The sequence below is a fragment of the Otolemur garnettii genome, unplaced genomic scaffold (genome assembly GCF_000181295.1).
Source record: "Otolemur garnettii isolate 467f Iridium unplaced genomic scaffold, OtoGar3 scaffold00002, whole genome shotgun sequence".
NCBI classification, from domain to species: domain Eukaryota; kingdom Metazoa; phylum Chordata; class Mammalia; order Primates; family Galagidae; genus Otolemur; species Otolemur garnettii.
Window position 1 is genome coordinate 9583858 of NW_003852397.1, and position 27512 is coordinate 9611369.

The 27512-nt window shown below is 40.2% G+C and overlaps 1 long non-coding RNA gene across 1 annotated transcript in view; it reads right to left on the reverse strand.

Moving 5' to 3' along the window:
* Positions 1 to 22044: 22044 nt before the first annotated feature.
* The window catches only part of LOC105887163, a 53182-nt gene continuing 47714 nt past the window's right edge, over positions 22045 to 27512 (reverse strand). The window contains exons 4-5 of the long non-coding RNA XR_001161374.2: positions 24272 to 24323; positions 22045 to 22836 (exon numbers count right to left, since the gene is read on the reverse strand). This is a non-coding gene — a long non-coding RNA (uncharacterized LOC105887163). The remainder of the gene's footprint in view (positions 22837 to 24271; positions 24324 to 27512) is intronic.

The window sequence follows — 27512 nt, forward strand, 5'->3', positions numbered from 1 at the left end:
GGGTTTGAACCTGCCACCCTCAGTATATGGTGCCAGTGTCCTACCCACTGAGCCATAGGTGCTGTCTGAAATAATGCTTTTTCAACATGACATTCTGATTAATGACCTTTGGCATGTGACAGCTTTGTTTCTTTTAGAGACAGAATCAATTAAATTCCATATAAATAATTACATTTTCCAAACAGCTGAAACATGTAGCCTCTTAACACATGAAATATAATTTACATATAAAAGAAAATGTCAACACTACCTGGCTTCCACCATGGAGATCCTCTCCTCCATTCATTATCTACATCTACAGAGTCAGAAAAGTCTTTACAATCAAAAATTCGCCAATTGAAAACTTTTAGTGACATCCTAGAGAATAAGCTTCTGATTGCAAATGGTTCATTGAGCAATAGTTTGAGAAAGAACAAGAGTTGCCTCTGGGCTCAGGAGGAAAAGGAGAGGTAGCCTCCTGTGGGAGGGTGAGTGGAGACCCAGTGCCACGGAAGCTCTACCCTACATTCTCAGCCTTTTCTCCCATCCCTCCCCTTCACCCTAAGCTCACACTTGTTGCCAAAGCCATTCTGTGATCTTGTGTCCCCATTTCTGAAAGGCCGCTCACTCTGCTCTCTGCTACAAAGCAGCCTCCGATGCTCTCGGGTGCTGCCCCAGTTCCTTCCCCTCCCTGTCTCCAGCCTCTCCTGCCCTCCCCCTGTCTCCAGCCTCTCCTGCCCTCCCTCTGTCTCCAGCCTCTCCTGCCCTCACGCTCCGATGCACGCTTTTGTCTTTACCATTCCATTCAGTGCTTCTTGTTACTTCCTAATAATTGAATATTTCACACATGATCATCTCCCCTCTTTAAACTCCAGGGCAAGTATGAAGATGTGAATTTATTTGAATTCTTTAATAGTGGATTCCACAGACGTGGTACATAAAACAAATGATCCACTTTGGCCTTTCTTGAACATTTTATGTCTTTGTGTTCTTTGAGTTTGTACCTGTCCATGAACTAAAATTCAAACTCGTTAGCCTGGCATGCAAAGTCTTTCTGGACTGGAGTTAGCCCACTCTTCCAGCCTCATTTTGGACCGTGCTCCAGGTTGCCTCCTCCCTTATCTGCATTACCATCCCATGAACACACACCCAGATAGCCTCTGGGTTAGAACAGTACTGAACACTCAGCATTTCTCAAGCTGACCTTGTTCTGCCTTATATACTCTTGACATCTCCTCTTTCCCTTGGTCTGCACTGCTCTTTCCTCTCTCAACTAAACGCACACTTGCTGTTTTCATTCTTGAGGACTAGGCTTAAGGACAACTGCCCTGTGAAGTCTATTTCCTCTCCACCCCCAATCCCACCAACGTGGGGGTGCTACTCCTGCATCTCACACGTCTATCGCAATATTTGTCACACTCAAATAATAAAAGTGACTTATCAATATGTCATAGGTAAAGAGATTCTTAGTATCCATATTTTATTCATCGTTTTCAGCCAGAAGCATTTAATAAATATGAGTCACTGTGTAAAATCCTAAGGGGAATTTTTAAAAATTAAAAATATAAAAAATTAAATTCTACTAAAAATGTGAGGATTCCTTCTACATACAGGAAGATTAAAAATTATTCAGGTGGGTTAGGTATACACACGTCATAACAACTTATAAATGTACTTGTATCAGTCAGGGTCCTAGCAGGAGGCAGAGTCCATGGCATTACTTTGAAAAGAAAATAACTGTGATATAAAGAACTGCTAACCAGTAAGAGGTGGGTAACAACTAAAAGACTAGTAGCAACTACCTCTAGGCTGAAGGAAATGGATAATAAAGGAAGCAGAGACCAAAGAGAGGGCTTCCTAAGACTCAGAGCTCCTCAAAGAAGCTGTGGTCAGAAGGCTAAACCAAGCTACACACGTGGGGCCACCAGAGTTGCTCAGAAGCTGCTCCTCTTTGGGGGAAATATGGCCTAGGGATGTGGCCGGAGCTGCTTTACTCCCACACAGAAAGTAAAAGATGGAGAACCAGAACCAGGCCTCTATTGACTAAGCCAAACCCCACACCAGCTGGCAAAAAAGAAATGTTTACAGAGCCCAGTTTTATTTTCACAAAGCCTGGCAAGGAACAGCATATTTGGAGCTGAAAGAGAGTAAGTTGAAAATCGTGGTTTGTGCAGTGGCTCATGCCTGGAATCCCAGCACTTTAGGAGACTGAGGAGGGAAGGTAGTATGAGGCCAGGAGTTTGAGAACAGCCTGAGCAAGAGTGAGCAAAACCCCCGCACAAAAAGTACAAAAATACACAAAATGGCAGGGTGTGGAGTCCTACATGGGAGGCTGAGGCAGGAGGATTGCTTGAGCCCAGGAGTTTGAGGCTGCAGTGAGCTATGAGGACACCATTGCACTGGGAGGCAGTGTGAGAGTTTGTTTCAGAAAAAGAAAAAGGAAGAAAAGAAAACTGATACGGTTTTAAGGCAAAATGAAGCAAGGAAATGTATATGAGATACAAAAATGAATAAGTAAGGAAATACTATAACCAAAGTTAATCCATAACATTTCATTTTTGAGAGAACATTAGATGTACCTTTTTGGTTTTATTATAATCCAACAAAAAAATTTAATATAGAACAATGCGATAATAATACTGCTTGGGTTAAATTTATTGCAGGATTTTAAATCCCAGGAGTTAGCATATTCCTTTTGTTTTGAAGTTCTGGCATCAAAATGTGAAAAGGTAGGTTTATATAACCTGAAATGATGAGTTTAGGGGTAACTGAAATATTGTCAGGAATTTTCCCAGACTACCTTAACCAGAACCTGCAACAGAAACTGTTTTTTATAGAATAATTTCTTTCCTCTGCTTTAGTGTGGTGCGAGAACATGGAAGGCACATCAATCTGTCTAATTTTTGACAGCTAAGCATTGATAATTTTAACACAGTGAAAGAATAAAACAAACTTATATCATAAACAGAGATAAATCAGGGTGGTGCCTGTGGCTCAGTGAGTGGGGCTCAGCCCCATATACTGAGGGTGGCGGGTTCAAACCCAGCCCCGGCCAAATTACAACAACAACAAAAAATAGCTGGGCATTGTGGCGGGTGCCAGTAGTACCAGCTACTCGGGAGGCTTAGGCAAAAGAATCACCTAAGCCCAGGAGTTGGAGGTTGCTGTGAGCTGTGATGTCATAGCACTCTACCAAGGGCAATAAAGTGAGACTCTATTTCTAAAAAAAAAAAGAGAGAGAGAGAGAGATAAATGAAACTCAATCTGGGAACGGAACAGAGGGTGCTACTGAACCATAGAGCCATAGAGTCACAAGCAGCGTTTATCCCCTTAAAACTCATATTACCTCTTGTTTCTTTTCCATATCTGTTGTGCTTCCCCGTGCTCTGTCACCCACATAGACTTAGATATTGTGTGTGTAGTTCTGCATAACATGAGTGTCATTTTCAGGATGCATAATCTAGTAACATGAAAACAATTATGAAGACAAAAATTGCTTTGTCAAGTTCGCAAGATGTAAAGAATGCCAAGACATCTGTGGAACTGACAAATGGCAAAAAGCTTTCTGAATGCAACTTGTATTGAATACCAAAGTTTCCTAAATATAAACTTAAAAATATTCTCAGACTGATATTTGTTTCCAATTGACATGAAAGAGTTCAAGACCTGACAGTCTGTGAATATTAAAGCATCGGCATAAGGGACATTAGAATTTCATTCTATTTTCCATATTTCATTCCACATTTTCCATATCCCTTTTATAGCAAGGGATATGACCGTGACATGGCTCAGCCTGGTTCGTTTTCTCTGCAGTTTAAAATCAACACCATACATCCTCCGTGTGTTCTTTCTTCCTTATCTCCTCAACATCAGAAGATTCCTTTCTTTGATTAACCCTGGGTAACCTCCAGACACAGGCCACTGGTTTTCAGTAAGGAATAGGACAGAACCCATTAGGAATGCTTATTTTTTCTGGCAAAATGGCACCCATGATACATTGCTGCTTCTCAAAGAGCTAACGAATTTCAGTACATATGCCATAGAGCTCATCTTGAAAGGACAGTCCACTGAAAGAAAGTTGTTCTTTCTCTTTGGGGAACATCTGGGAGTAATATTCCCATGTGTCAAATCTGTTAGCTCCTGTCTCACCCACAGCAAGACACCTGGCTGCCAGATACACGGGCTCGTCAGATCCCGTCAATTCATCAGCAGCACAGAGAATCTTTGGATTGGGGTGGCCCAAGGGTGGAATGCTTCCCAGAGCAAATATCACATTCCATCTTTTTTCACTGGACAATGATTATCAGAGAAAGTTGATTAGCTAGCTCTTGTTATTTTTCTGAGTGTCTGGTAAATACTCATTTGACCCCTTCCCCACTTTTTAAAGCATCTGTTGCAAAAATGAGCTCAGATCCTATTTCTGAAATACTCATCAGACTTTCATGAGCACCCACATGTGTTTTTCCCAAGGTAAATGCGGGTAGCCTCTACTCATCTCTGGGCATGAATATTCTTGCTGTTTTTGATAAGATTCATTACATGACCTAAGAAAAATTGTTTATATGCTTAGATAATGTGCTAGAGATTTTTTAATGAGGCTTAGGTGCTCCAGCTGTTTCCCAAGAATGCCCTGTAGTTCAAATTCAAACCAGACCAAACTCATCAACACGTGTTTCTTTGATGAATTATTATTTATGTGAACTGACAATGCAGTATGATTGTCCCATCAGTTGTCAAATCTGCCCTTCACGTTTAGCAATAAATGTTTATTCTCTTCAGTAAGAAGGATCTAAATATGCTTGCAACCTGCTGTTTGTTATGTCCTTGGGGGTGGATAATGGTAACTTTTTTTTTTAAAGTGTGATTCAAACATTATACAGTTCTTCATTGGGTTCAAAACTAGAAAAGTCACCTTTCTGTAAATTTGCTCCTGTGATAAATGCTCACCAAGGATTTAATAATGTTGGATTGCTTTATCTCAACAGCTCCTCAGGACTCAAACACACTAAAGGAAATTAAAGAAGGTAACACAATAGAATATCTCTGCCAGCGATGGAAACAAGATGTAACAGATCACCTCTCAATGAAGAGGATGGCTGTATGGGATACCTGTGGTATAATCAGGCAGATACGTCAAATAATTGCTTTCAAGTGTTAAGACACTGCTGTGTTCTGATAAAGTAGAAATATGGGGATTATGTCTTTTTCTTTTTTTACACCATTGGTCCATTATTAAATATTGCTTAAATGAATAACTCTGTAGTTTGGTGCATTTCAGGGCTAAGGAAAAGTATTAAAATCACAAGATTGCAGCTCAGTGCCCATAGTTCAGTGGTTAGGGCACCGGCCACATACACAGGGGCTGGTGGGTTCGAATCCATCCCAGACCTGCTAAACAATAATGACTACAACAACAACAACAACAACAAACTAGCAGGGCATAGTGATGGGCGCATGTAGTGCCAGCTACCTGGGAGGGTGAGGCAAGAGAATAACTTGAGCCCAAGAGTTTGAGGTTGCTGTGAGCTGTGATACTGCAGCACTCTACCAAGGGCGACACAGTGAGACTCTGTCTCAAAAAAAAAAAAAAAAAAAATTGCAAGATTGCAATAAAACTTGTTGCCTAAACTGGATAAATCTGGAGAAGAGTTTCTCAGCTTTGGCATTACTGGCATTTTGGGCCAGAAGCTTTTTGGCTGTGGGAGACAGGCCCGTTCACTGGAGTATGTTTCGCAGAGTCCCTGGTCTCTGCTCACTTAGAGCAGGTGGTACTTCCCCTCCCCTAATGCAACAAACAAAAATCTATCTAGAAATTGCCAAATGTCTCCTGGGGAGAAAAATCACTGTAGAACCTCTGATCTCCCTTCTGCAACAAATGGAAAAAAGAATTAAAGTACAAAGCCTCCACGAGTAGGCATTCTCCCAGGAGCCAGCCCTGAGACAGGGATAGGAGTGCAAACTATTTATTTGGGTGTTGATTTCAGGAAGTGTCAGTCGGGGAGTGGAAGTACAGTGATGGGAATGACGCTAATAAAGGGTGTGTTGTCATGCTAGGTACCTCGAAGGTGATTAGGGCTCAGGATACAGTGCTTAGAATACAGTTCTCAGAATTACCCAACTGAGGGGGGAGGGAACCAGGGAATTTATCCTAGGCCTGCTCTGGCCTGCTTTGTCTTGGGCCACAGAGATTCTGACAGCTCCAGAAAGCCTCAAACACAGAATTTCAGGACTTGCAACTGGAAACTGTAGGGTTTGCTTGCCTGCGAAGGTGATATCCTAGGGAACAGGGCGGGTAAAGTCATGGCACCTGTCTGGATTACTCTTCAGTCACTGAACACTTCTCCAACTCCCGAACCATCCCTTACCCCGTGCATTCTCCGTGGAGTCAATAACACCCCATGGGGGCAAAAATTGCTTCTTGGAGGAGAAAAAAAACTATAGTCTTTTGTAAAACACAGATGGTAGTTATAAATATAGACAAATATAGATCATATAAACAGATATATAGCCTCTCTGTACTATTAACATTTCAAGGGGGTGGGAGTGGGGAAAAGAAGTAGGGGGAAAGAGTCTAAAAATGCTCCTTAGAGGGGCACTGATGAAAAGAAGGTTGGAGCATGCAGCACCGCTCTATCCCTCCCCCGATGATAAATACAACAGCAGTGGTCATCAACATGTCTTTTCCTCACTCAGAAACCCTCAGTGTCTCCCTACTGTGGGTGACTTCCTATTGAATTAAAGAACATACTCATCGGCCTACCATCCACGGGGCTCTGTGCTCTCATGACCACCGATCTTTTCAGCATTCTACTTCAATCCCATTTCATAACCTCATTCAAGAAAACTAAACTCGCCATTTCTTAATCCCACGCCAAAAGTCCTGGCCTCCGTGACAGTTTGCACTGTCCCTGCATTTGAAGTAAGTAACATCCTTACTTGTTATCTGTCTTCCCCTCCTAACTCCAAATCTTGTATCTTTCAAGGCCTTTTTCAAATGTCACTGACTTTCTTAAGGTCCCCCACACTTCTAATCCTAGAAGTCATTGCCCCCCATCTTAGTCCTTCTAACAAACCTCTAACACTTACCCCATTTAAGGGAATTAAAGTTACTTATGGCCCTTTTACATCTACCAGTTAAGTTTCTGGAGAAGAAAGATTAAGTCTCATGCAAGACCATACTCTCCCGATGAGCTGATGTAGTACCTTGAATATATTACCAACTGTAAGAGAAAATAGTTGTATTCTTTAATTCCTTTTTTTTTATTTCTAGAAGAAAATGTACTTTTTGTCACAACTTGATTCCTGGGTCAAAGTAGGACAGTGATTTTCAAAGAATATGCTGTGAACATTTTTAAAGATCATTACTTAAATTATTTTTGAAAGAAGTTCAAAGTATAGTAAGTATACTCTTTTTTTTTTTTTTTTACCCTTTTTTGGGATCAAAAGTGTGCCATGGAAGTTTAACTATAGGTACAAGTGTGCCATGAGATTAAAAAAAAGAGGTTGTAAAACACTGATGTAGGGTTAGTTCGAGTCCCTTAGTGAACTCCTGCTTCTTCAGAAGTAGTGATGTTTCTGGGAAAACTCCACTCATTCCTCTTTAGGCATTACCCTGGAAAGACTTCCTCTTACCATTATAATCAATACAAATTATTCATTATGTCATTATGTGTATATTAAGTAATATGCAGATGACCCTGGCCCAAGATCTACAAAGGATTACTAACTCCCTGTTAGTTATCCAGGTGTTTGCTACTTTTTCTAGTGCCAGGGTTGCTTGTAGTAAATCTAGGAAGACAAATGCTTTTCCAAATGTAAATTGACTCTTGAATGCATAGTAGACAACAGGATGGTGATGATTTCTTGAATTTCCTTACTGCGTGATATTTTCCTGAGCAGTTTAAGTAAAGAAACTAACATACAAAGGAAGCTTTTCTGTAGCAGATAAACACAGCATATTCTGTATTCTGGGTCCATGCTGATAAACTTGGTCAATGATTAGGAAAAACAAATAGTTCTTTCTGCTATCTAAAAAGTTTAAAACTTGGAGGGATCACATTAAAAAAAAATTTTAAAAGCCTTGTCAAACCTGCACAGCCTGTTGGTGGCAGAGCTGGAATGGAACCTATGCCGTTTGATTTTGGAGAACAACTTTGGCCATGCTGCCCACACGTGACCCTTGCTTCCCACCGTCTTCCCCATGCTGCCACTCTTTTCCTCCCCGTTGGTCACATGTAGATGTATACGGTTTGCTGGCAGAGAAAGCACAACAGATGTTCAGGATGGGATACAAGCTTCTAAGGACAGTGGTCAGCCCTGAAAACCCTCTAAATAATTGTAGTAAGGGGTGGTACCTGTGGCTCAGTGGGTAGGGCACTAGTCCCATATACTGAGGATGGCAGGTTTGAACCCAGCCCCAGACAGCAATGATAACTGCAACAACAACAACAAAAAAAAGCCAGGTGTTGTGGCAGGTGCCTATAGTCCCAGTTACTCGGGAGGCTGAGGCAAGAGAATCACTTAAGCCCAACAGTTGGAGGTTGCTATGAGCCGTGACAACACAGCATTCTACCGAGGGTGACAAAGTGAGACTCTGTCTCAATAAATAAATAATTATAGTAAAGTTAATGTGATGTTATTCATTGATATTATAGTTCCATGTATCCAAGCTGTCAAATTATGGAATGCGTTTTCCAGATAGGCAAGTCAAGCATGATCCTCAAGCAACTGGACCAGTGTCTGTGGGTCCTCAGTAGCCTGAATGGCTTATGAAAAGGACACGGAGATGGAATTCTTTTGCCCTCGTGCTTTGTCATTCATCCGTAATTGGATTCTTTTCATTTTCAAATGGCTGATCACACCTATAATCATTGTCAAAGTTCTTTGCACCTCTATATAATTTATTTTAGTTGTGATTTATTTATTACATCCATAAAACTCTTTCTAAAACTAATCTTTATTGAAATATATACAATCAATACCACACAAACTTGTTGAAATATATGTAATCAATACCACTTTATACTTTGTACATTTCTAAAACTAATCTTTATTGAAATATATATAATCAGTACCACACAAACTTATTGAAATATATATAATCAATACCACTTTATACTTTGTAAAGTATACCACTGTATACTTTCCATTTTTTGTGTCTGGATTACAGACACAAAGAGAAAAAAAAAACTTTTGGGGGGGATGCTATATGCAAATCTCCAAAAACTGCCTTTGCTCTTCATTGTTTAAACAGGATTCCCTACACGGTTTCCCACGATCGGGAAAAAAGGGGGCATCAAACGTGTGGTGCTTTGGTTTTGTTAATGGCCTTAAGTCATCAGCTCTTCCCTGTTCCACAGATTCCTACTTGGAGAAAGGTAAGATGAATTGCCTATCCCTGCCTTCTTCAAGAAACTCCTAGGAATAGTCAGAGACGGGAGACTCCGAGGGAAACTGAGGCAGCAAGAGCAGGCTAGCATTCACCTGCACAGGTCATAAGAAATCCATCCTATTTTATGTCCAATTGGCCAGAAAATGGGGGGTGTAAGAATTTATATCTGTGCAGACACACTTTGTCTTATTTGCTTACTTTGTGCAGAACGCAGCATTCCATATACATGTGTGCTTAATATTTGAAAGCTCTGATTATGCAGAATTGAAATCAGAATGTACAACTCCAGGTGATTAGTTCTGTCCTGGCTCTCACCAATGATACTTGATTACCTGGACCAACTGCAAAGTCTGTGGAGATCTTCATACAAGATCGACTTATACTACAAGCATACATAAATGCACGTGTGTTATCTGTAACTATAGCATTACGTGTGTCACATATAATATACATGATTACGACTAATGTTAAAGATAACCCAGCTAAACAAAATGTTCAGTTAGCATTTACTCAATTTACTGAACCTTCTGGAGAGAAGAATTTCACTTTCCGTTTTCTTCAAATTTGAATTATATTTGACTATAAAGTTTGTGGTATCTTCACTTACTGGTAGAAAACTTGTGTAAGTGCCTATTTCTGGTTTTATATAATGGAACGTAGAAAACTCCCAAGTACTAAACACAGGGGTTGGGAAAATGGCTAGGTTGTTTGCTTGTTTATTTGAATGTTAGATTCTTTGCTTCACCTCTATCCACAGAGGATTTACAAAGACGTAACAATTATAACAACAAAAAAGATGAAAGTACAAATAAGATTACAGTTCTGGAAATTAAGTCTATATTTAAGGCCACATCGGGATAAACGTCACAAATACAGGAGCTCTAAGAATTTACATAGTTCCCTGGTCAAATGTTAATTCCTTACCGTTTTCTTGTTTTGTTTTGGTTTTGGTTTTTAGTAGCGGAAGCAATAAGAGATGAGATGAGTTACATACACTTTTGGATAGTAACGAAGAAAATACTGATGTGTACTCCCAAACAACCCAAAGTGGAAAGAATTTTTCTCTCTGGGTGTTACGTTAGTCAACCCCATAACAATCAGTGTGGTCTGTCCACTGTAAGAGACGGAGTAAACTGTGTGTGTGTGGCCTCAGACTTTGGAATATCCAAAAACTTAAATAAAGCAAACTGAAATTTATCATAATGAGGAAAATGTATGATGTTATTGAACACATTAAGAGAAATCCTAAAAAAAAATTATATTTATCCCGGGGAAACACTGTGTGATTCGAAAGGGCCTGGTCCTGTCACATCACGTTAAGTGAAGGCTAAAACCACGGAAGCTACTGGCACAGTTTTATGCAGCACTGCTCTGGAAGGAGAGAGACGAGAATATGGCCTTGAATTTAAAAGAAATGGCTGGTTTCTGGTCAGTATGATGCACTGGGTCCCAGGCCCTGGAAGAAATCTCTCGTGTCTCTACTTCTTATATTTCTTATAAAAACTTAAATATTGTAGGAAAAGCAGACCCTGGATGGAGGATGGTGGCATTCCAGATTATGAATCAGACTCCGACAAGCTTGATAAGAGTCAGCCTCCCTGAGACTAATCAGATTGGGAACATTGACAATTCTGTAAGAATTTTTTTTTCTTATTAAATCATAGCTATGTACATTAATGCAGTCATGGGGTACAGTGTGGTGTTTTCATATACAATTCGAAATACTCTCATCAAACTGGAGAATTTTAATAGAAAGTCATCTGGCTTGTTCAAGATGCCCCACCTCACCCTCACCCTCCACACATATTCTTATAGTTAGAGACAAAGAATCAAATCAATTCAAGTAAGGTATATATTTTTTCCCTAGTGCTAATTCTGAAAAAATGTCTCAGGTGAAATTTTACATTATATACTCTGGCCTAAGTAGCAGATGACACCTAGAAACAGTCCAAAAGCAAGAGTTTTCAGAGGGTCCTTCAATAAAAACTGAAGGCATGCCCGTAGAGCTTGTGGAACAGTAATTCTGAATAAGGCTAATGTGGGCTGAGTGATCCTGCTTTTTAGTGATCTGGCCTGTTGTGAGGATAGAACTTGAAGTGCCAAGGATTTGCCTTCCCACAATCTTCCAAATGGTCACTTCTTTAGCAGGGCTTTGGGAAGAAGCCTAAAGATAACCCAAGACTGCACTGTCTACAAGAGTCCAGCGTCTGCAGGGAGAGCCTGAGTTCCATAAACCGAATCTGTCAGTGGAGGTGGCATCCTAGACTTGAGGATTTGGGGGTAAAGGGAACTTAGTTTCAGATCCTGTTGTGGAACTAAAGAAGCCTAACCATGACCACTGCCTCAAAGGAGAACTGTTCAGCTTCTATAGACTAGGGTTGAAAAGGTAACTGAGAGAAAAATAAATATTTTTCTTAAGCAGTTGTCTTTCGTCTCTTCTAGAAAATAAGTAAATGGTTGACTCAATCCCTGGATTTTACCACCACGATAAATTTTTCCTGGAAGATTTTTCAAAGCAGAAGTTGTCATGAACCTTTTTCATGGTACCTATGGAGACATAGCCAGGAAATACGGTAATGATATCAGTGTGTACTCTAGAAGAATAAAAGGAATTTAGCTGAACAAATATTACCACTTTATGTTGACATTACTCTTTAATAGAATTGTATTTCATTAAGCAATTTTATCAGGCTATCTCAGCAATTACAACACATATGAACAAGCTGTATTTCATTTTAATGGCAGTAGACATTATATAAATTAATATCGAACTCTTCCAAGAATTCATTTTGTGCCCTTTGTATAGTAGAAATGTGATTGTTCCTGAGGGATTTTACAACCTGATAATTGATTTCATAGAAAGGTGAAAGTAATTTAAAATTATTGTACTATATAATCAAAGCATGTTTATTATAAATACACATAGAATATAATAATAAGGTAAGGATAAAATATTAAATCACTCATAATCACAATAACCAAAGAGCACATTTGGGGGTATAACTTTATCCTCCAGAGTATAAAAAAATATATTGCATAAAACATATCAAGAAAGCGAGAGAGTGTGTTGGTTTCAAGTAGTAAATGAAAGCAGCCTCTCCTATGGGCTGACCCTCACCAGCTGAGTGAACATGCTCACCTTCTCTGTGCCTTCATTATCTCATCTCCAAAACAGATGCTTTCCTCTGGTAGAAATTGTATCTCTCTCCATATCCCCTTTCACCAGCCCAAGTCTTAAGCAACTGATAAAAGGGTAAAAGGTTAGACCAGTGGTTCTCAACTTTCCTAATGCCACAACCCTTTCATATAGTTCCTCATGTTGTGGTGATCCCTAACCATAAAATTATTTTTGTTGCTACTTCATAACTGTAATTTTGCTACCGTTATGAATTGTAATGTAAATATCTGATATGCAGGAAATATTTAGGTGACCCCTGTGATAGGGTCGTTTGACCCCCAAAGGGGTCACGACCCACAGATTGAGAACCTCTGGGCTAGACTTTCTATGGGCCTTTTCTTGTTATAAGCCTCCCTGTATTATGTATTACGTCCCTTCATTTCTCCTTCTTGCCTGGATTTCTAAAATATAAATCAATTAATTAAACTTACTTTCTCCACAATCATCAGTTTTAAAATTTTTCATTATTCAGGCCCTTCAAGAATACAATAAAAGTTTTAGCCTCCTGGGGGGTGCCTATGGCTCAAGGGAGTAGGGCGCCAGTCCCATATACTGGAGGTGGTGGGTTCAAACCCGGCCCCAGCCAAAAACTAAAAAAAAAAAAAAAGTTTTAGACTCCTTTTTATGAAAAACAATTTTGATTGTACACGAGATCGTGTAAGCAGATATTTAGGTAACACTTTAGGCCATTCCAGCCCTTACTTAGTCCCCTAAGGAAGCTAGAATCCCAATGTTAGCTTTCTTTCCTTCCTCTGTTCTCTCTAATTTGATTTGTCCAACATTACTCTCAACGACACGTCAGAACCTTTCCTCTGTCCACTGGTAGAACAGATTTTCCATTTGCTCCTGAAGTTCACAGTCAGCAGCTATGGCACTAGTCAGCAGGGATCAGGAATGTGTGGGGAATGAGGACCCCATTGCTCGCTGCTTCCTACCACCTTCTGGCTCCAGAGATGATTGGTTTAGTTACCTATGCACAGTCAGCATTAAATGTAACAAAAATAGTTGTGAATTCCAAGCCTGTGGGGAGAGGAACAGAAGAAAGAATAGTATGAAACAATGAGAGAACAGACTCAAAACTAACAGAAAGTTCTGTAAAATATGGGAAAGTCTGTGTGGGTTCTGGCCACCAGATGCTCACTGTTCAAAGATCTGGTTACTGTGCAATTCGCAGAAGGCTGAAATACCAGGAAATATTCTAATAGCATTTACAGTCCATCCCAAACCAGGAGGATTTCAAGAGCGTTCCATGTGAGCTCAGACTTCTACTTTGTTCAAGCAGCAACCTGATCACTTGCTTACAGGGGAAAATAGACTATGTTTTAATCTTGCCTTGAAATTGTGACATTCCTGTCACAAAAATAAGAAATCGTGTATGAAACCTTGGGAGTCAGATCACCCCCTGGTTTCAGGAGTTCTCAACAGACTTTATTATACTTTGGAACAGCAAGGGAAAGGGAGATTATGGTTTCGTGTTAGCATTTGAATTTCCTGAGATTTGTTTGCTTGAGAAAGACCCTTATCATCATTGAAATGTTTAAAGAGTTGAAAAAGCTGTGGTGGTGTTTGCCAATCCAATTTTTTGAAATGGAAAACTCTAGGATAGAATGAAATAGTCACAGAACTTAAAAGTGTATTTTATATGTTACTTGTTTAATCCGGTACAGAATCCCAGTCCAAGGATTCAGTTTGTATAGTTCTTCTTGTCATACTCTGGTAACATCCTTAAATACTGGAAAATCTTCACGTTAGCAGGGGAAAAATAAATACAAGAAATCATCCTCCACATGGTATCCCATGGTATTTTCATCTGTTGTTAGTCACATTGTGCTCTTGGCCATGCCCCAGAAACCACAACCCTCAATTACATTTGCTTTCAGACATGTGGAAGAAACACATGCTAAAATAATTAACAGAATTATGACATTTACATTTTCCCCTGACTGTCAGTCCCTGTGATTCTTCAGCATATGATTCTATGTGAGCCAAAGTAATTATAAATCAAGCTGACCACATCTATCCTTACCTAGCTCGTAGAAAATGTCAAAAAGTAAAATAGAAGAAAACAGGTTTTTTCCGTAAACTGAGCACACTCCGTTCCCTATTTGGCAGCCAGAATCATACATGCCAATCCATCGCGGAAAGGTAAGGCATCACGTCTTGTCCACGGCCGCTGAACAAGACAGGCAGGCAACTGCGGTTTGATTACTCGCAGCTCTCAGCTGTCCTGTTTACCCTGCATTTGCTATTTCTTCTTCCCTGTTGACAGATTTTAGTGCTCATTAAATAGGATGTGTAGTACAACCTGAAATTGATGGCCTTTAAGTAGAAAATGAAAGTAAAACATCAAATTGTCATAGTATCCAGAGATTTGTTGCAGCAATGGTAAATGAATCTTTGAACTCCATAATAACTCCACAATAGGCCATCGTGGAGAGCAGTGAGAGTATTGTGTACTTGTTTTTGCACTTATTACCCAATTTTTTCACCACTGATTTCATGTATTTGTAATCTCGCAAGCATTTGTTAATTACCCACTATGGGCCAAGCACATAGGTACTGGATATTTAAAGATAAATAAGACTAAGACAGGACCCTTGCTCTCAGGAAGGGCATAAAATAGCAGGAAAGACAGACATACACACACGTGGCAGCTGATAATGGGATAGCACTGTAACCAAGCTAGCTAAAGTTCTCTATGAAGCACAGAGGAGGAGGAAACAGGCTTCACCTGTGAGTCAGGACAGAGCCTGGCCACAGCCAAGAAACGTGTCCTTGGTGATTGTCTTCCTATCTCTTGTTTGCCCTTTTAGATCTCTCCACATCCCTCCACCACCTTCTTGCCCCACCAAGCTGACCTCTGAGGACAAGGCCAGCAGTCTCTTTCACTCTCATGGCTAGAGAAAAGAGGATTGCGGGAGAAGAGGTCAGGCTATGTATTCTCCTCTCCTGCCCTCCCCAGTTTATATGGGTTGGTGGCTTCTTTCTCCCAAAGGCTATGGCTCCCGTCAAGGGACTTTTCCACTCTAGGTTCCAAACCATGCTTACCTTCCCTCTTTTCAGCCTACAGGAGGAACTACATGATCCTTTGTTGGGTTCCCTAAACTTTGCCCACACCTTTGTAAATAAAATTAGCCCTATATTAGACCCTCTCCAATTACAGAGTTTGGGAACATTGCTTCTTGCCAGGACTCTGCTGTAGGAACCCTCTTAGAATTTAAACATAGAACCAGGGTTTCACCTTTCCACAAACACCATCATGAATTTCCTCAATTCGATGCCCCTCCTAATAATTCCAGTTCTTACCTAGGAGATTATGTGACTCTAGAATAGACACCAGCCCATCAATCCTACTATAGGCAAATCAAACTAGCAACAGAACTCAAGACATACTACATCAAAATATGGTATCCTAGAATGTGAGGAAACAGCAGAACCAGCTAGGAAGAGCTGTTCTCCTTTTTTCTCCCCTAAAGCTAGCCATAAACCTAGCTGACCTTCCCCTGGCAATAGATCATAAAACCCAAACCCTGCAAATAGGTCATTGTAGAGGAGTCCTCCTGATCTCTGGAGAAAGGAAAGTCTTTATCCTCAAAGTCACAGGGGCACTAAGAAGACTCTGAACAAACCGGCCTTGTCAAGTTCCCCTTAGTTTATTACAATATACTTTTTTGTCCTCTAATCATACTTCTGTATGACTGTCCATAAAAAACATACAGTTTTCTGTTTCTTTGGCTCTTCATTTCTGAAGTCTCCCATATCAAATAAAACTTATGTTTAAAAAATGCACATGCTTTTTCTCTTGTTAATCTGTCTTTTGTTATGGGGTTTCAGCCATGAACTTTGTCAGGAGACGATACTACTTTTTCTCTCCTGCACTAACTTCCCACGATTCTGCAGTGGGGCCCAGTGATAGACAGAATTCTGAGAGACCTTCAATTTCCCAGTGTCTGGTATAAACACATTTTATGTCAGTAATTTAATCAAATGCAAATCTACTTACTGCTGTGAAGGGATTTTAGATATGTGACTAACGTCCCACATCAGCTGTCCTTTAGCAATTATCTGACAGGCTTGATCTAATCAAATGAGCCTTTTCAAAGCAGAGAATTTTCTCCTGTTGGTGAAGAAGAGAAAGTCAGAGACAGAGACAAGCTCCAGCTGACCTGAACGAAAGCAAACAGCCATGCTGTGAATTGTCTGAAGGCCACCTGGTAAGTGACTGAGGGTGGGCAGTGGGGCTGAGACAGATGCTCAGCCTACAACAAGCAAGAAAACAGGGACCTCAGTTTTCTTGGAAGAAGAAGGAAATGGATTCTTCAAATAATCAGTGAGCTTGGAAGAGGATTTCCAACATCTAAATGAAAACCACAGCCTGAGCTGACACCTTGATTCCCACCTGGTGAGACCATCAATAGAGAATCCTGTTACTCTATGCCAAGACTTTGACCAACAGATACTGTGAGACAATAAATGTGTACTTTTTATCTACCCATCTTGTGGCAATTTGTAAGGCAGGAATAGAGAGCTAATAAGGGCCATATTGTAATTGTGCTTTATCTTTGGGAATTAGTTAATTCAAATGTGTCCTTTTCTCAGAAGCATAAAATGGGTTCCTTAGCACAGGCTCTGTGATAGACTGTATGACTAGTTATCAGTCTCTGCTGTCCTTCCTTGGGAGAGAGCTATACTTTCCTTTAAAATAAGGCTTGGCATGTGATTTACAACAGCCACTAATAAATGGGCTGAGGCCCACAATGGTGCAGATCAAAGCCCCCCACCAACGCACAAATGGCACGTACTATGACCAAGAAATCAACCTTGGCTCTTCCAAGACTCTGAGATATTAGCGTATTTTGGTGTTGTGCATAGTCAGTCTGTGTGTCTGTGTTAATTGATATAGATTCCATTAATACTGATGCTCTCAAGAATTGTTAAGAAGTGCATGATCTCATTCACATGCACAGCCTACATGCGAGTGTTGGTATAAGTCCAAAACATAGAAGCAGAGAGGAAAACAATGGTTCCCAGGGGTAAGGAGGTGGAGGAAGTGGAGAGACGCTGGTGCAAGGGTGCTAAGTTGCAGTGATGTAGGATGAGTAAGTCTGTGGGTCAAACCTGCAGCATGAGGACTGTGGTTAATACTGTACTGTGTTCCGAGGACACTGTTCCGTATGCCGAACAGATGCTGAGAGAACAGATCACAGGTGCTCTTACCACATGTGTGCGCATACACATGCGCTCTGGAGCTGAAGATGGTAATTTGCTTGTCTGTAGCAATTATTTCACCACGGTTAGCAAAACATCATGTGTACACTTTAAATACATGCAATTTATGAGAAAAAAGTAAAAGTGGATATCCATTTTTCCTTAGCACTAACTACCTCTTGCCCTGGTGTAATTGCTGATTCCCTTCTGTGCTGTCATCTCTTGGTACATTAAAGTATAGGCTTCTTTTAAATGTTACCATTTCATATTCAGCGCCAGGCCTGCAATGAAACTTATAGCAGCCTCCCAAGCTATGAATGCACTGTGCCTGGATTGACAGCTTCGATCACGAAGTTGTCATCTGTGTCTACAATGAGCAGGGTGCTTGGGCTTAAAGAAGCTGCAAGGCAGTCCTTGCAAAGCTTTCCACAGCACTGGAAAAAATGAGAAGGAGATGGGAATTTAAGAAGATAGTTATGAATATAGTCCACAAGTATGTGCCACAAAGCTTCATGATATGACGGTGATCTGTGTCACTCATTTGGCATTTGATATTTGCAAATATACACACGATGGCTTCTGATAAACGTGTAGCTGTTAGTTAAGACATGGTAATATAAAAAACCTTTGTCTCTTGGGCAGTGCCTGTGGCTCAAAGGAGTAGGGCGCCAGCCCTATATGCCGGAGGTGGTGAATTCAAACCCAGCCCTGGCCAAAAACTGGGGAAAAAACCTCAAAACCTTTGTCTCCAGTAATCTAAAAGCTTTGTGAAGCCAAGAACTCTGTTGCACCATGCTGTGGCCCTACTGGTTCAATGCAAAGCATGTGGCACTGTGCACAATGAAAAGGGCAGACTCAGGGGACAGAAGTCCTTGATCTGAATATAGCTGAGCCACTAACCAGCTGTGTCTGTTCTTGAGTAGGTAGATTTCTTTGTGCCTGAGTTTCCTTATCCAAAAAGTGGGGAAAATAAATGTACCTACCTTATAGATATTTGGAGAAAAGTAAATGAGAGCATGTACATAGGTAAAGCACTTGTCACAGTGCCTGGTGGATGGTAAGCTGTCAGTACATCTTAGAGGGACATGCGCAGGACTCTGGTATAGGCCATCCCTGCTCTGAGTGGCAGGCAGGAAACTTTCATCAGGGAACTCATTTTCAGTCTTGGCCCTGCTGATGTGAGCAAGGTAGATACAGGTAGATATGAGTCAGATAATACAGCCTGATTTGCCCAAGACCCGTATGGGTTAGGCTTGTTGTTCCAGAGTTTTTATTAACAGCACCTCCATTTCTCTCTTAAGACATGTCCTGGTTTAGAGAATAAATTACTCAGTCAGCCTAGTTATAGGGGGCTTTTCCATCTCCCCCCAAGGGCAAGAATAAGGGAGAAAGTACAGCCTGCTTAAATCTGGTTCAGCCTCGTGTCCTTGGGCAACTGCTCAACTTGGCCGTTTAGTGAATGTCTTAGTCAGTACATGCTGCTGTAACAAAACCCTGAGTGGTGTACGAACAATGGAAATGTATTTCTCATGGTTCCAGAGGCTGGGGGAAGGCTAAGACAGTGAGGGGCCACTTTTTGCTTTGTAGATGGCATTTTCTAGCTGCATTCTCACATGAAGGAAGGGGAAAGGCTCCTTGGGGCCTTTTTTATAAAAGCACTGATCCCATCATGGGAGCTCTGCCCTCATGACCTAATCACGTCCCAAAGGCCCCACCTCCTAATACCATAACATTCAGGAATATGTTTCAACATATGAATTTTAGAGGGGGACACAAACATTTAGAGCATAGCGGAAAACTATGCTTGGTGGTAAAATAGGATAATGCTACCTATCTACCCACCTCCCTCACGTGGCTATTAGGATAATTACATGAATACACAGGACCTGGCACATAATAGCTGTCCAAAGACATAAATCCCTTTCCCTTCCTTTCTATCCTACACGTAAGAACAGAAAGCAATCCCAATACTGCCCTTTTTCAACATTACCCTGCAAGTGCCACACACCAGCATGGAGCCCTCACTCTGCCTGCAGGTTTCCCCAGGCAATGAGAAGGGAAAGGGCCCTCCTGGGGCTGTGTCCCAGAGCACTCAGGAGAAAGAGAGAGACCCTATGGCTCCTGATTACAGTTCTTAGCTGTAATCATTCAATTACACCCTTTTATGTTCTATTTTACTGCATCTGAAAGGGGCAGGGATATCTGGATATCTAATAGCTTCATTTACTGGGAGGTGAGCTACTAAAAATAGTCCCCACCATCTGTGGGCAGGTTTCCAGGAAATGCTTGATTTGTTAGAGCAGATCTGAAAGGAGACTGTTATCCAGCCCTTCATCTGAATCTCTTGCCCATACTGCTTTCACAGGGCTCTTGTTTTTACCAAATGAAATAGAATAGTAGAATCTTAAAGCCATAGAGGCATTTATAAAGCAGTTGGGGATGAATACCAAAACATGTGTGAGGATTACACAAGAGTGACTTGAAGCTAATTTGAAATATCACACCACGACTAGCACCATGACCAAATGTGATTTGCGACTGCACTTCCCTCGGAATGAGACGGTCTCTAGAATTCCAAGCCCCTAGTGATGATACATGTTTCTTATCTGTGGGTCCTCACACACCTCAAACTAGAGAGGCAGAGGACCCGGACCTTCTTTTAAAATAAAAAGTAGATAAGGGAAAAAATGCTTTAACTTCACAGATGGATGCTACTGGGTAAATTGCAGAATATTTAACATAGATGATGTCCCAGTTTTCTCGCAATTCTTAAAAAGGGCAGAAACAAAGGCTGATTGGGATGGATTTTCATTGTCAGAATTTTTGCGTCTGGCATTTTGCTTGAGTTTAAATGGCATATTAATAAATGTTGAATGTAGTTTAATGCCACTATTTTTTTTCTAACTCGAATTGGAGTCACTTATTAAAAGGTCAACCATTAGGAATGTTTCTTAGGGAAGATTACTGTGGAAATGAAATCTGGTGCCCACATAGCAAGCGATTTTTAAAAAATTATTAGCACTTTAGTAAGAATTAAAGAAAAAAATGATAAAAATTTTTAATGAAATTATCAATTTTTTGAAGTACTTGAATGTAATGCATTAAAATATAACATTGCCTGAAATTAATACAGTGTATTATTTATTTATCTGCTAGGAACATAAAATTAAGGGTGTTTTGTTTTAAAAAAAAACCCTAATTGGACTATAAATTCAGGATAATTAAACATTAAAACATTTAATGTTCCTAAAACATTCCTAAAAACATTTTGTAAGGAATTCTTCCAGCTTCACTTTCGACAAAACAAATGGTAGATTTAATGAAGGGGACGCTTATGGATGTAAACTATACCAAAAGTTTTGTCATCAGGAAATAAACACCTTACATGTGGTGGACAGCGCCATTTTGAAGTGGGAATTGATCCCACCTTATACTTCAGTTTTGCTTTGACTTGTTTATTTCTATAAAGGAGGAAGGGGGAGTGCCTGACCAAAATCTTTCAATCAGCTGTTAATGAGTCACTTGTGGTCAGATTCACAGACAAAAGCCTTTTTACTGAGTGAGCAGGGTCAGGTTTCCAGACTTCTCCTGGCCTTTCACATTCTGTGAAGACAAAACAAGGCAGAGGGGGTGTTGTGAGGCTGCATGTCATCGCAGGTTTTTGAAACAGGGGCAGCAGTCAAGAAAATTGCTCCAAGGATGGCCTTTATTTCCAGGCTTGCCATGACCATCATGACGTGATCGTTCAGTGTTTGTATGTCGGAGGCACAGCATTCTCTTTCTGACAGTGATGTCGTATTGGGGCAGGGGACTGCAAGTAACCAGTGTGGGGCCCCACAGCTGTTCCTGATCTCATCTAGTCTGCCTTCAGTAACCATGGAACATTAGGCACGTTTTCCAACCTTCATTACTGCCAAATGACTAGTGAACAAGCCTCTTTTAAAGTCTTTCCTTAGTAATTACTAATTCTATCTATATTTTCTGCCATGTATATAACATATGTACCCACACACACACACATATATGTATGTACCTATTTTAGGTTATTACCTGTTTAGGTTAGATAATTATTTATATAATGGTGAAAATTAAGAACTATATTATTTGTGATTCTTATCTGATCTCTTGACAGTCTAATAAATCACCTCTTAACATCTGTTTTTGAGGCTCTGATCTTTAATGACAATGGAAGTGGTCATTTGTAGGACCAAACATCAGAAAATAATAAAAATGTTTAAAAGTAAAAAAGGTGAGGAGAAACAAAGGCAATCCAGGGTCAAGGAAGCAAGTGATTTCATTTTTTAAGCAACATCATGATGTCTGGTAAATTAGGGAGTGGTTGGTATACTCTGTGTGTGTGTGTGTGTGCATGTGCGCGCATGTGTAAGTGGAGGTGGTGTGTTATGAATGCAGAGTCCAAGAGATGATTAAAGGTCAGATGTCATCCATTTGGCTGTGGCTTTTATGTGGCTTTTACATTCATTGCTCCCCCATAAAACTAAAAAGTAACTGGTTAAATAAGCTCTGCTAAAACAGGATATTGAGGTTGTAACAATATGAAAGCAATGCAAAGAACCCTTAGAGAAATTCAAAAGCTTTTTCCCATATTCATTTCTTCAGATTCAGTTGTTTTTCTTAGATCTTTTTCAGAAAGCGTTCACTCAGAAAGAGTTAGGAACTTTTAATTTAAAGCTATTTATCACTTATCACAAAGCTAAGTTTTCATGAAGTTGCTAAGAAAAAAAAGTTTGAAATAGAAGACTGTCCTCAAATCCTGTTGGTATGCAAAAGGATTGCCTTGGAAGGGAAATCTGCAGCTGTGCAGGCTGTGATTTTAATTTTATGTTTTAAGTTATTGTAATAAAATACCAGACACTGATATTCACACATTTTAAAAAGCAACCTAAGCCCGTTGCTCACATCCGTAATAACTCCTCTGCTGAGGAACAGCAGTGTGGCCGGGCCTTGCTTCCAGAGTCCAGAGAACTGGCTTCTTGCTCTGGGTCAACCACTTACGTCACTGACTGTGTTGCTGCAAATGTGATTTCATCTCAGGCTTCCTGGTTTCTAATTACCCTGTCTATAAAACAGAGATGAACAAACGTCACCAAACACAGAGGACCTGATCAAAAGTCACTTAATGGCACTTCCAGCCCTGAGATCCAGTGAAGAGCTAACTCTAAAATGCACTGAAATTTTAATTCCCAAGGCGCTGAAAGGCAATTTGAACAAAGCCAGTCAGCTCATGGCACTCTCTGAAAGAATGATCAGAGACTCTTCTCTCCAACTTTCCCCCACACTCTGCTCTCTGATTCTGGTTCACCCCCATTCTCCTACTACCACCACCCAGCTCAGAGGTCCATGGACTTACCAACTGACACCAGCTGCCGGCCTCGCCCACACAGCAGTCACTCTTCCTAAAAACCGCTGAGACCGTCCTAACCCTGTGCTCTCAAATCTTGTGTTAGAAAGTGCAGATTTGTTCTGGCCCTCTGTAATCCAGCCCCGCTTCTCCTTTACACCCAGCTCTGTAGCTGTTCATTTCCTCATCCAGAGAAATTCTTGGCTCCACACAAACTGCATTATTCACTAGCCCGTGAATTACAGAGATGGTGTCCATGTGCCACAATCTTCTCACTCTCCTTCTCATGCAACCTGGTGGACGAGTTCTCTCTAACTGATGCTTCATGTCAGGTTCAGATCCTGCCACTGTTACCAAGTCCTCTCTCTCTCTCTCTCTCTCTCTCTCATCTAATCTAAACTTTTTAAATTAATCATGTCTTTCTTATTCATCTGGCTTTTTACATTTACTTATTTTGTTAATAATTTGACTACCCCTGGGTGCGTGTTTCTTTCCCCAGCTGTGCCACAGAGCCTGGAAGGGTGGCCCCTTAGATCGTCTTTCTCTGACTCCTGCACTCTTACCTAAGCCAGGTTTGGGACTTCCTGAGTAATAGAAAAACAACTATAAAATGTGCCGTGTTCTTGATGTTATGCTTACCTTTAAAATCAAATTGCCCATCCATTTGAGTATTCCTTATTCCTTGCCTAGAGCTGTCATCATATGAAATAAACTCAGCTGGCAAAGTATGGAATGTGTAGAAACTCAAACGTACTTGTGTTATTGAGCCTTTCAAGTCAATAGCCTTTTGAGTTCTTGTACGTAGAAAGATCAATGACAATAAACAAATATATTAAAGTGTTCTCCCAATTTTTTAAAAGATATTAAATAGAATTCTAATCATTATAACATTCACTATAATTATTTTCAGTACTAAAAACTTGAACATGTGGTGCTTGCAATCATTTTTTTCATCTGGAAAAACATAAAACAAAGCTGAAGTCGTTTTAAGAATGCCATTATTCAGACATCATGACCAGAAATGGTTGCAAGCTTAATTAAAAACTGTATGTAAAGCCTAGTTCTTATATGACCTTAATTTTTCACATAGGAAAGTGAAAGGTATATTTCAAGGAATTCTAAAGGTCTTAAATTATAGGAATTAGCTACATACCTGGCTCATGCTTTTCTATAATCCATCTTGTTTTTACATTAAGTTTTATGACCTGTGAGGGAAAAAAGTAGAAAACTATGATGAGAAGAAATTAGAGAAGTTGAAGATGTAGGAGATTTTCCTGGCTTTTCCTCCAACGAATCTCTGATTATATACCCAAGGCCTTTAAAACTTCTGATGAGGAACACTGTGTTTCTCGAGACTTGCTGCTAAAGGGCCCAGGGAGAGCACTCCCCAGCCTCCACAGGCACCCTTAACTTGGATTATCACACTTTCTCCAAACTCTGCAGTGTTTATGCCTCTCTAAATCCTAGCCTAGCAGATAGGGGAAGAAGACGCCCATGAAATTCTCCCTCCTGTATTGTTTCAAAGAGCACATTGGCCTGATTTTCTGACTGCTTAATTATCATTGCCTTTGGATTAAAATTTCTCAAATAGCGGACTTTTAAGATGAACTTCCACTTCACAGAGAGATGAAGTCTTTTTACACCATCAAGTTCTGCTTCTTTGGGGTGTAAAGCTAAGTTTGGGCCTGGTAGACGGCACCTGTAGGGAAAGTCGAGCCCCAAAGGGAGTTTGGACATTCCACATCTTCACTACGTGTGGTTGCTCACGCCTGTGATCTGAGCACTCTCAGAAGCCAAGGAGGTAGATGATCTCTTTGGGCCAGGAGTTTGAGATAAGCCTGGGCAACAGAGCATGATTCTATCACTCAAAAAGGAAAGAGATTAGCCAGGCATATTAGTGCATGCTTGTAGTCTCAGCTACTTGGAAGCAGGAAGCAGGGGCTTAGCCTAGCAGTTTGAGGTTACAGAGAGCTATGGTCATGCCAGTGGACACCCACTTGGAGAATCTAAAAAAAAAAAGAAGAAGAAGGGAAGAAAGAAGGCAAGAGGAGGAAGACAAAATAAAAAATGAAATCCTACTTCCCAGCCATGAAGGTGCATGCCCTGGGAATGTGAGGGGCGTCTAAGCAGAGGGACTGACTTCTATGTCAAGAGATCATTCCTAAATCCTGCTACCTAACATCAAGCTAATTCTCCTTTTCTAATATCACCTAGAAACATCTATTATCTATAACAATTATTATATCTAGAAACATCTATTATCTATAACAATTATTATATCTAGAAACATCTTTCATCATCCTCTGTATCGCCTAAATCTCCCAAAGAGGAAATAGTAAGTTCTTCACACCAATTGTGTACATTTCCGTTTAAAGGCTTGATTTTCTAAGAAGTTGTTATGAACACAAAACTGGGATCTCATATTTAAGTGGAATTTCTCCTGAATAAGTTTTTGAAACTCATTTAATTTAGACCAAAATCACTTCTAGACTGAGCCATGACTTCTAGAGTGTTGCTGCTATCGATTCGCCAATGATTCCAGTGGGAGGACGTGGCTGCTCAGTTAACTATCTTAATCCTGTAATCTGACTGGGTGAGTCAGCCTTAATAAGTGGCTCTCCAATAAGCTAGCCCACATTTTTTCAAAGTGACTTTTCTGGCCCTAAAAATCACCCTGTAGAAAAAGGAGAGTATGTATGAGCTAATTTTCCCCACTGAGGAATTCACAAGATCTATTAGCTTAATAAAGTCTGGGGAATTCCAGCAGTGCAGAAATGTGATTGGCTTTGTGTGACTGCGCTTCCCAAACTTATCTGGACATGAAATTCTGAACATTTGGATTCTAGAAGAAGTGATATTTCTCGAACATACTTCGATAGTAAATGTTGAATTGAGCATCTTGCCACAGGAAAAAAGAGAGACTTGAATTTTTTTTTCAACCTGACGTATCACTGAAATAAACAGAGATTTCCTTTTTATCCTACATTCATTTGCCATTGTCTGACTACAGTTTCCTTCCCCTTATTTCTGAAAGTGTGTTCTCAGGTACCCTAAGTACACACCATTCCTTTTAGACTGGTGTTAAAACCTAGAGATTCAGAAGGGAGGAGCTTGGGAGAGAGGTGAGGAATAAAAAATTACTTATTGAGTACAAGGTACGCTATTTGGGTGACGGGTACCCTAAAAGCCCTGACTTCGCCACTATGCAACTTATCCATGTAATAAAAACCACCTGTATCCCCTAAATCTATTGAAATACAAAAATGATGAGACTTTAAAAATGTGTCTAGGGGTTTCACATGCTGTCACACAACTGGAGTTTCCACCCACACACATACTCTGTCTCATTTCAGCACTTTTGGTACATTGCTCGTGGGTCAACAGAACATAGGCTAGATAAGCATCTCAACTATCATTGGAGTTTCTAATGAGATGATTGAAGCTAGACTCTATTAAATATTTAAAATCCAAAACAAATAATTAGAAACTGAGCTCTTCTACATTAAGCTGCAAAAGGTGAAATTGGGGGGATTTTTTTGTGGCCTTTGTTTATTTCATTTATTGAATATATCATAGTTGTATATATTTGGGGGATACATGTGATATTTTGATACCTACATACATTCTGTAAAGATCAAATCAGGGTCATTGGGATATCATCCATAACTTCAAACATTTATTTTTTCCTAGTGTTGGGAACATTACAAATTTTAACTTCTAACTATTTTAAAATGTACAATAAGTGATCATTGACTATAATTTCCCTACTGTACTGTTGAATGCTAAAACTTATCCCTGTGTCTAACTATATTTTTGTACCTCTTAATGAAAAGGTAGAATTTTTTAAATTTGTTTTTGATTTCTTTTCAAGATAGTGAGAAGCATGAACTACAGCTGTGGTGGTGCTTCTGTGATTCGTGTATTCTGACATACTAGTTACACCCGGCATGGGACAGAAGGTGACAAGATTAATGGTCTGAGTGTGTTAAAAACACCAAATAAGAAGTGGGAACTCTCCCCTGAGGGGAACGCAGAAGACAGAAGAGCACGTCCTGGACGTCCCAGGACTTGTATTCACCAGTGTCAACCTGAGGCCAGAAGGTGATAGGTCCTTCGGTCCTTCCTCTGCAACGTAGGAATGACCCCAGAATCCTCTGGTTTACTTGCACTCTTAATAAAGGTTTTCTAGCCAGGAAGTTTTTCAATACTAAGATTTTACTTTGTGAGGATTAGTTGTGCGGAGCCAGAGGATGACCACCAGGACCTATTTGGGTCATAGCAGACAGATCATTTTTTGCCCAAACCTTTATTATTCCTTGAGCTGTTTATTGGCCCCCTGTGAACCTGTACAGAAGTCTGGGTTCCCAGAATTAGGACCTTTTTCTTTAAAAAGG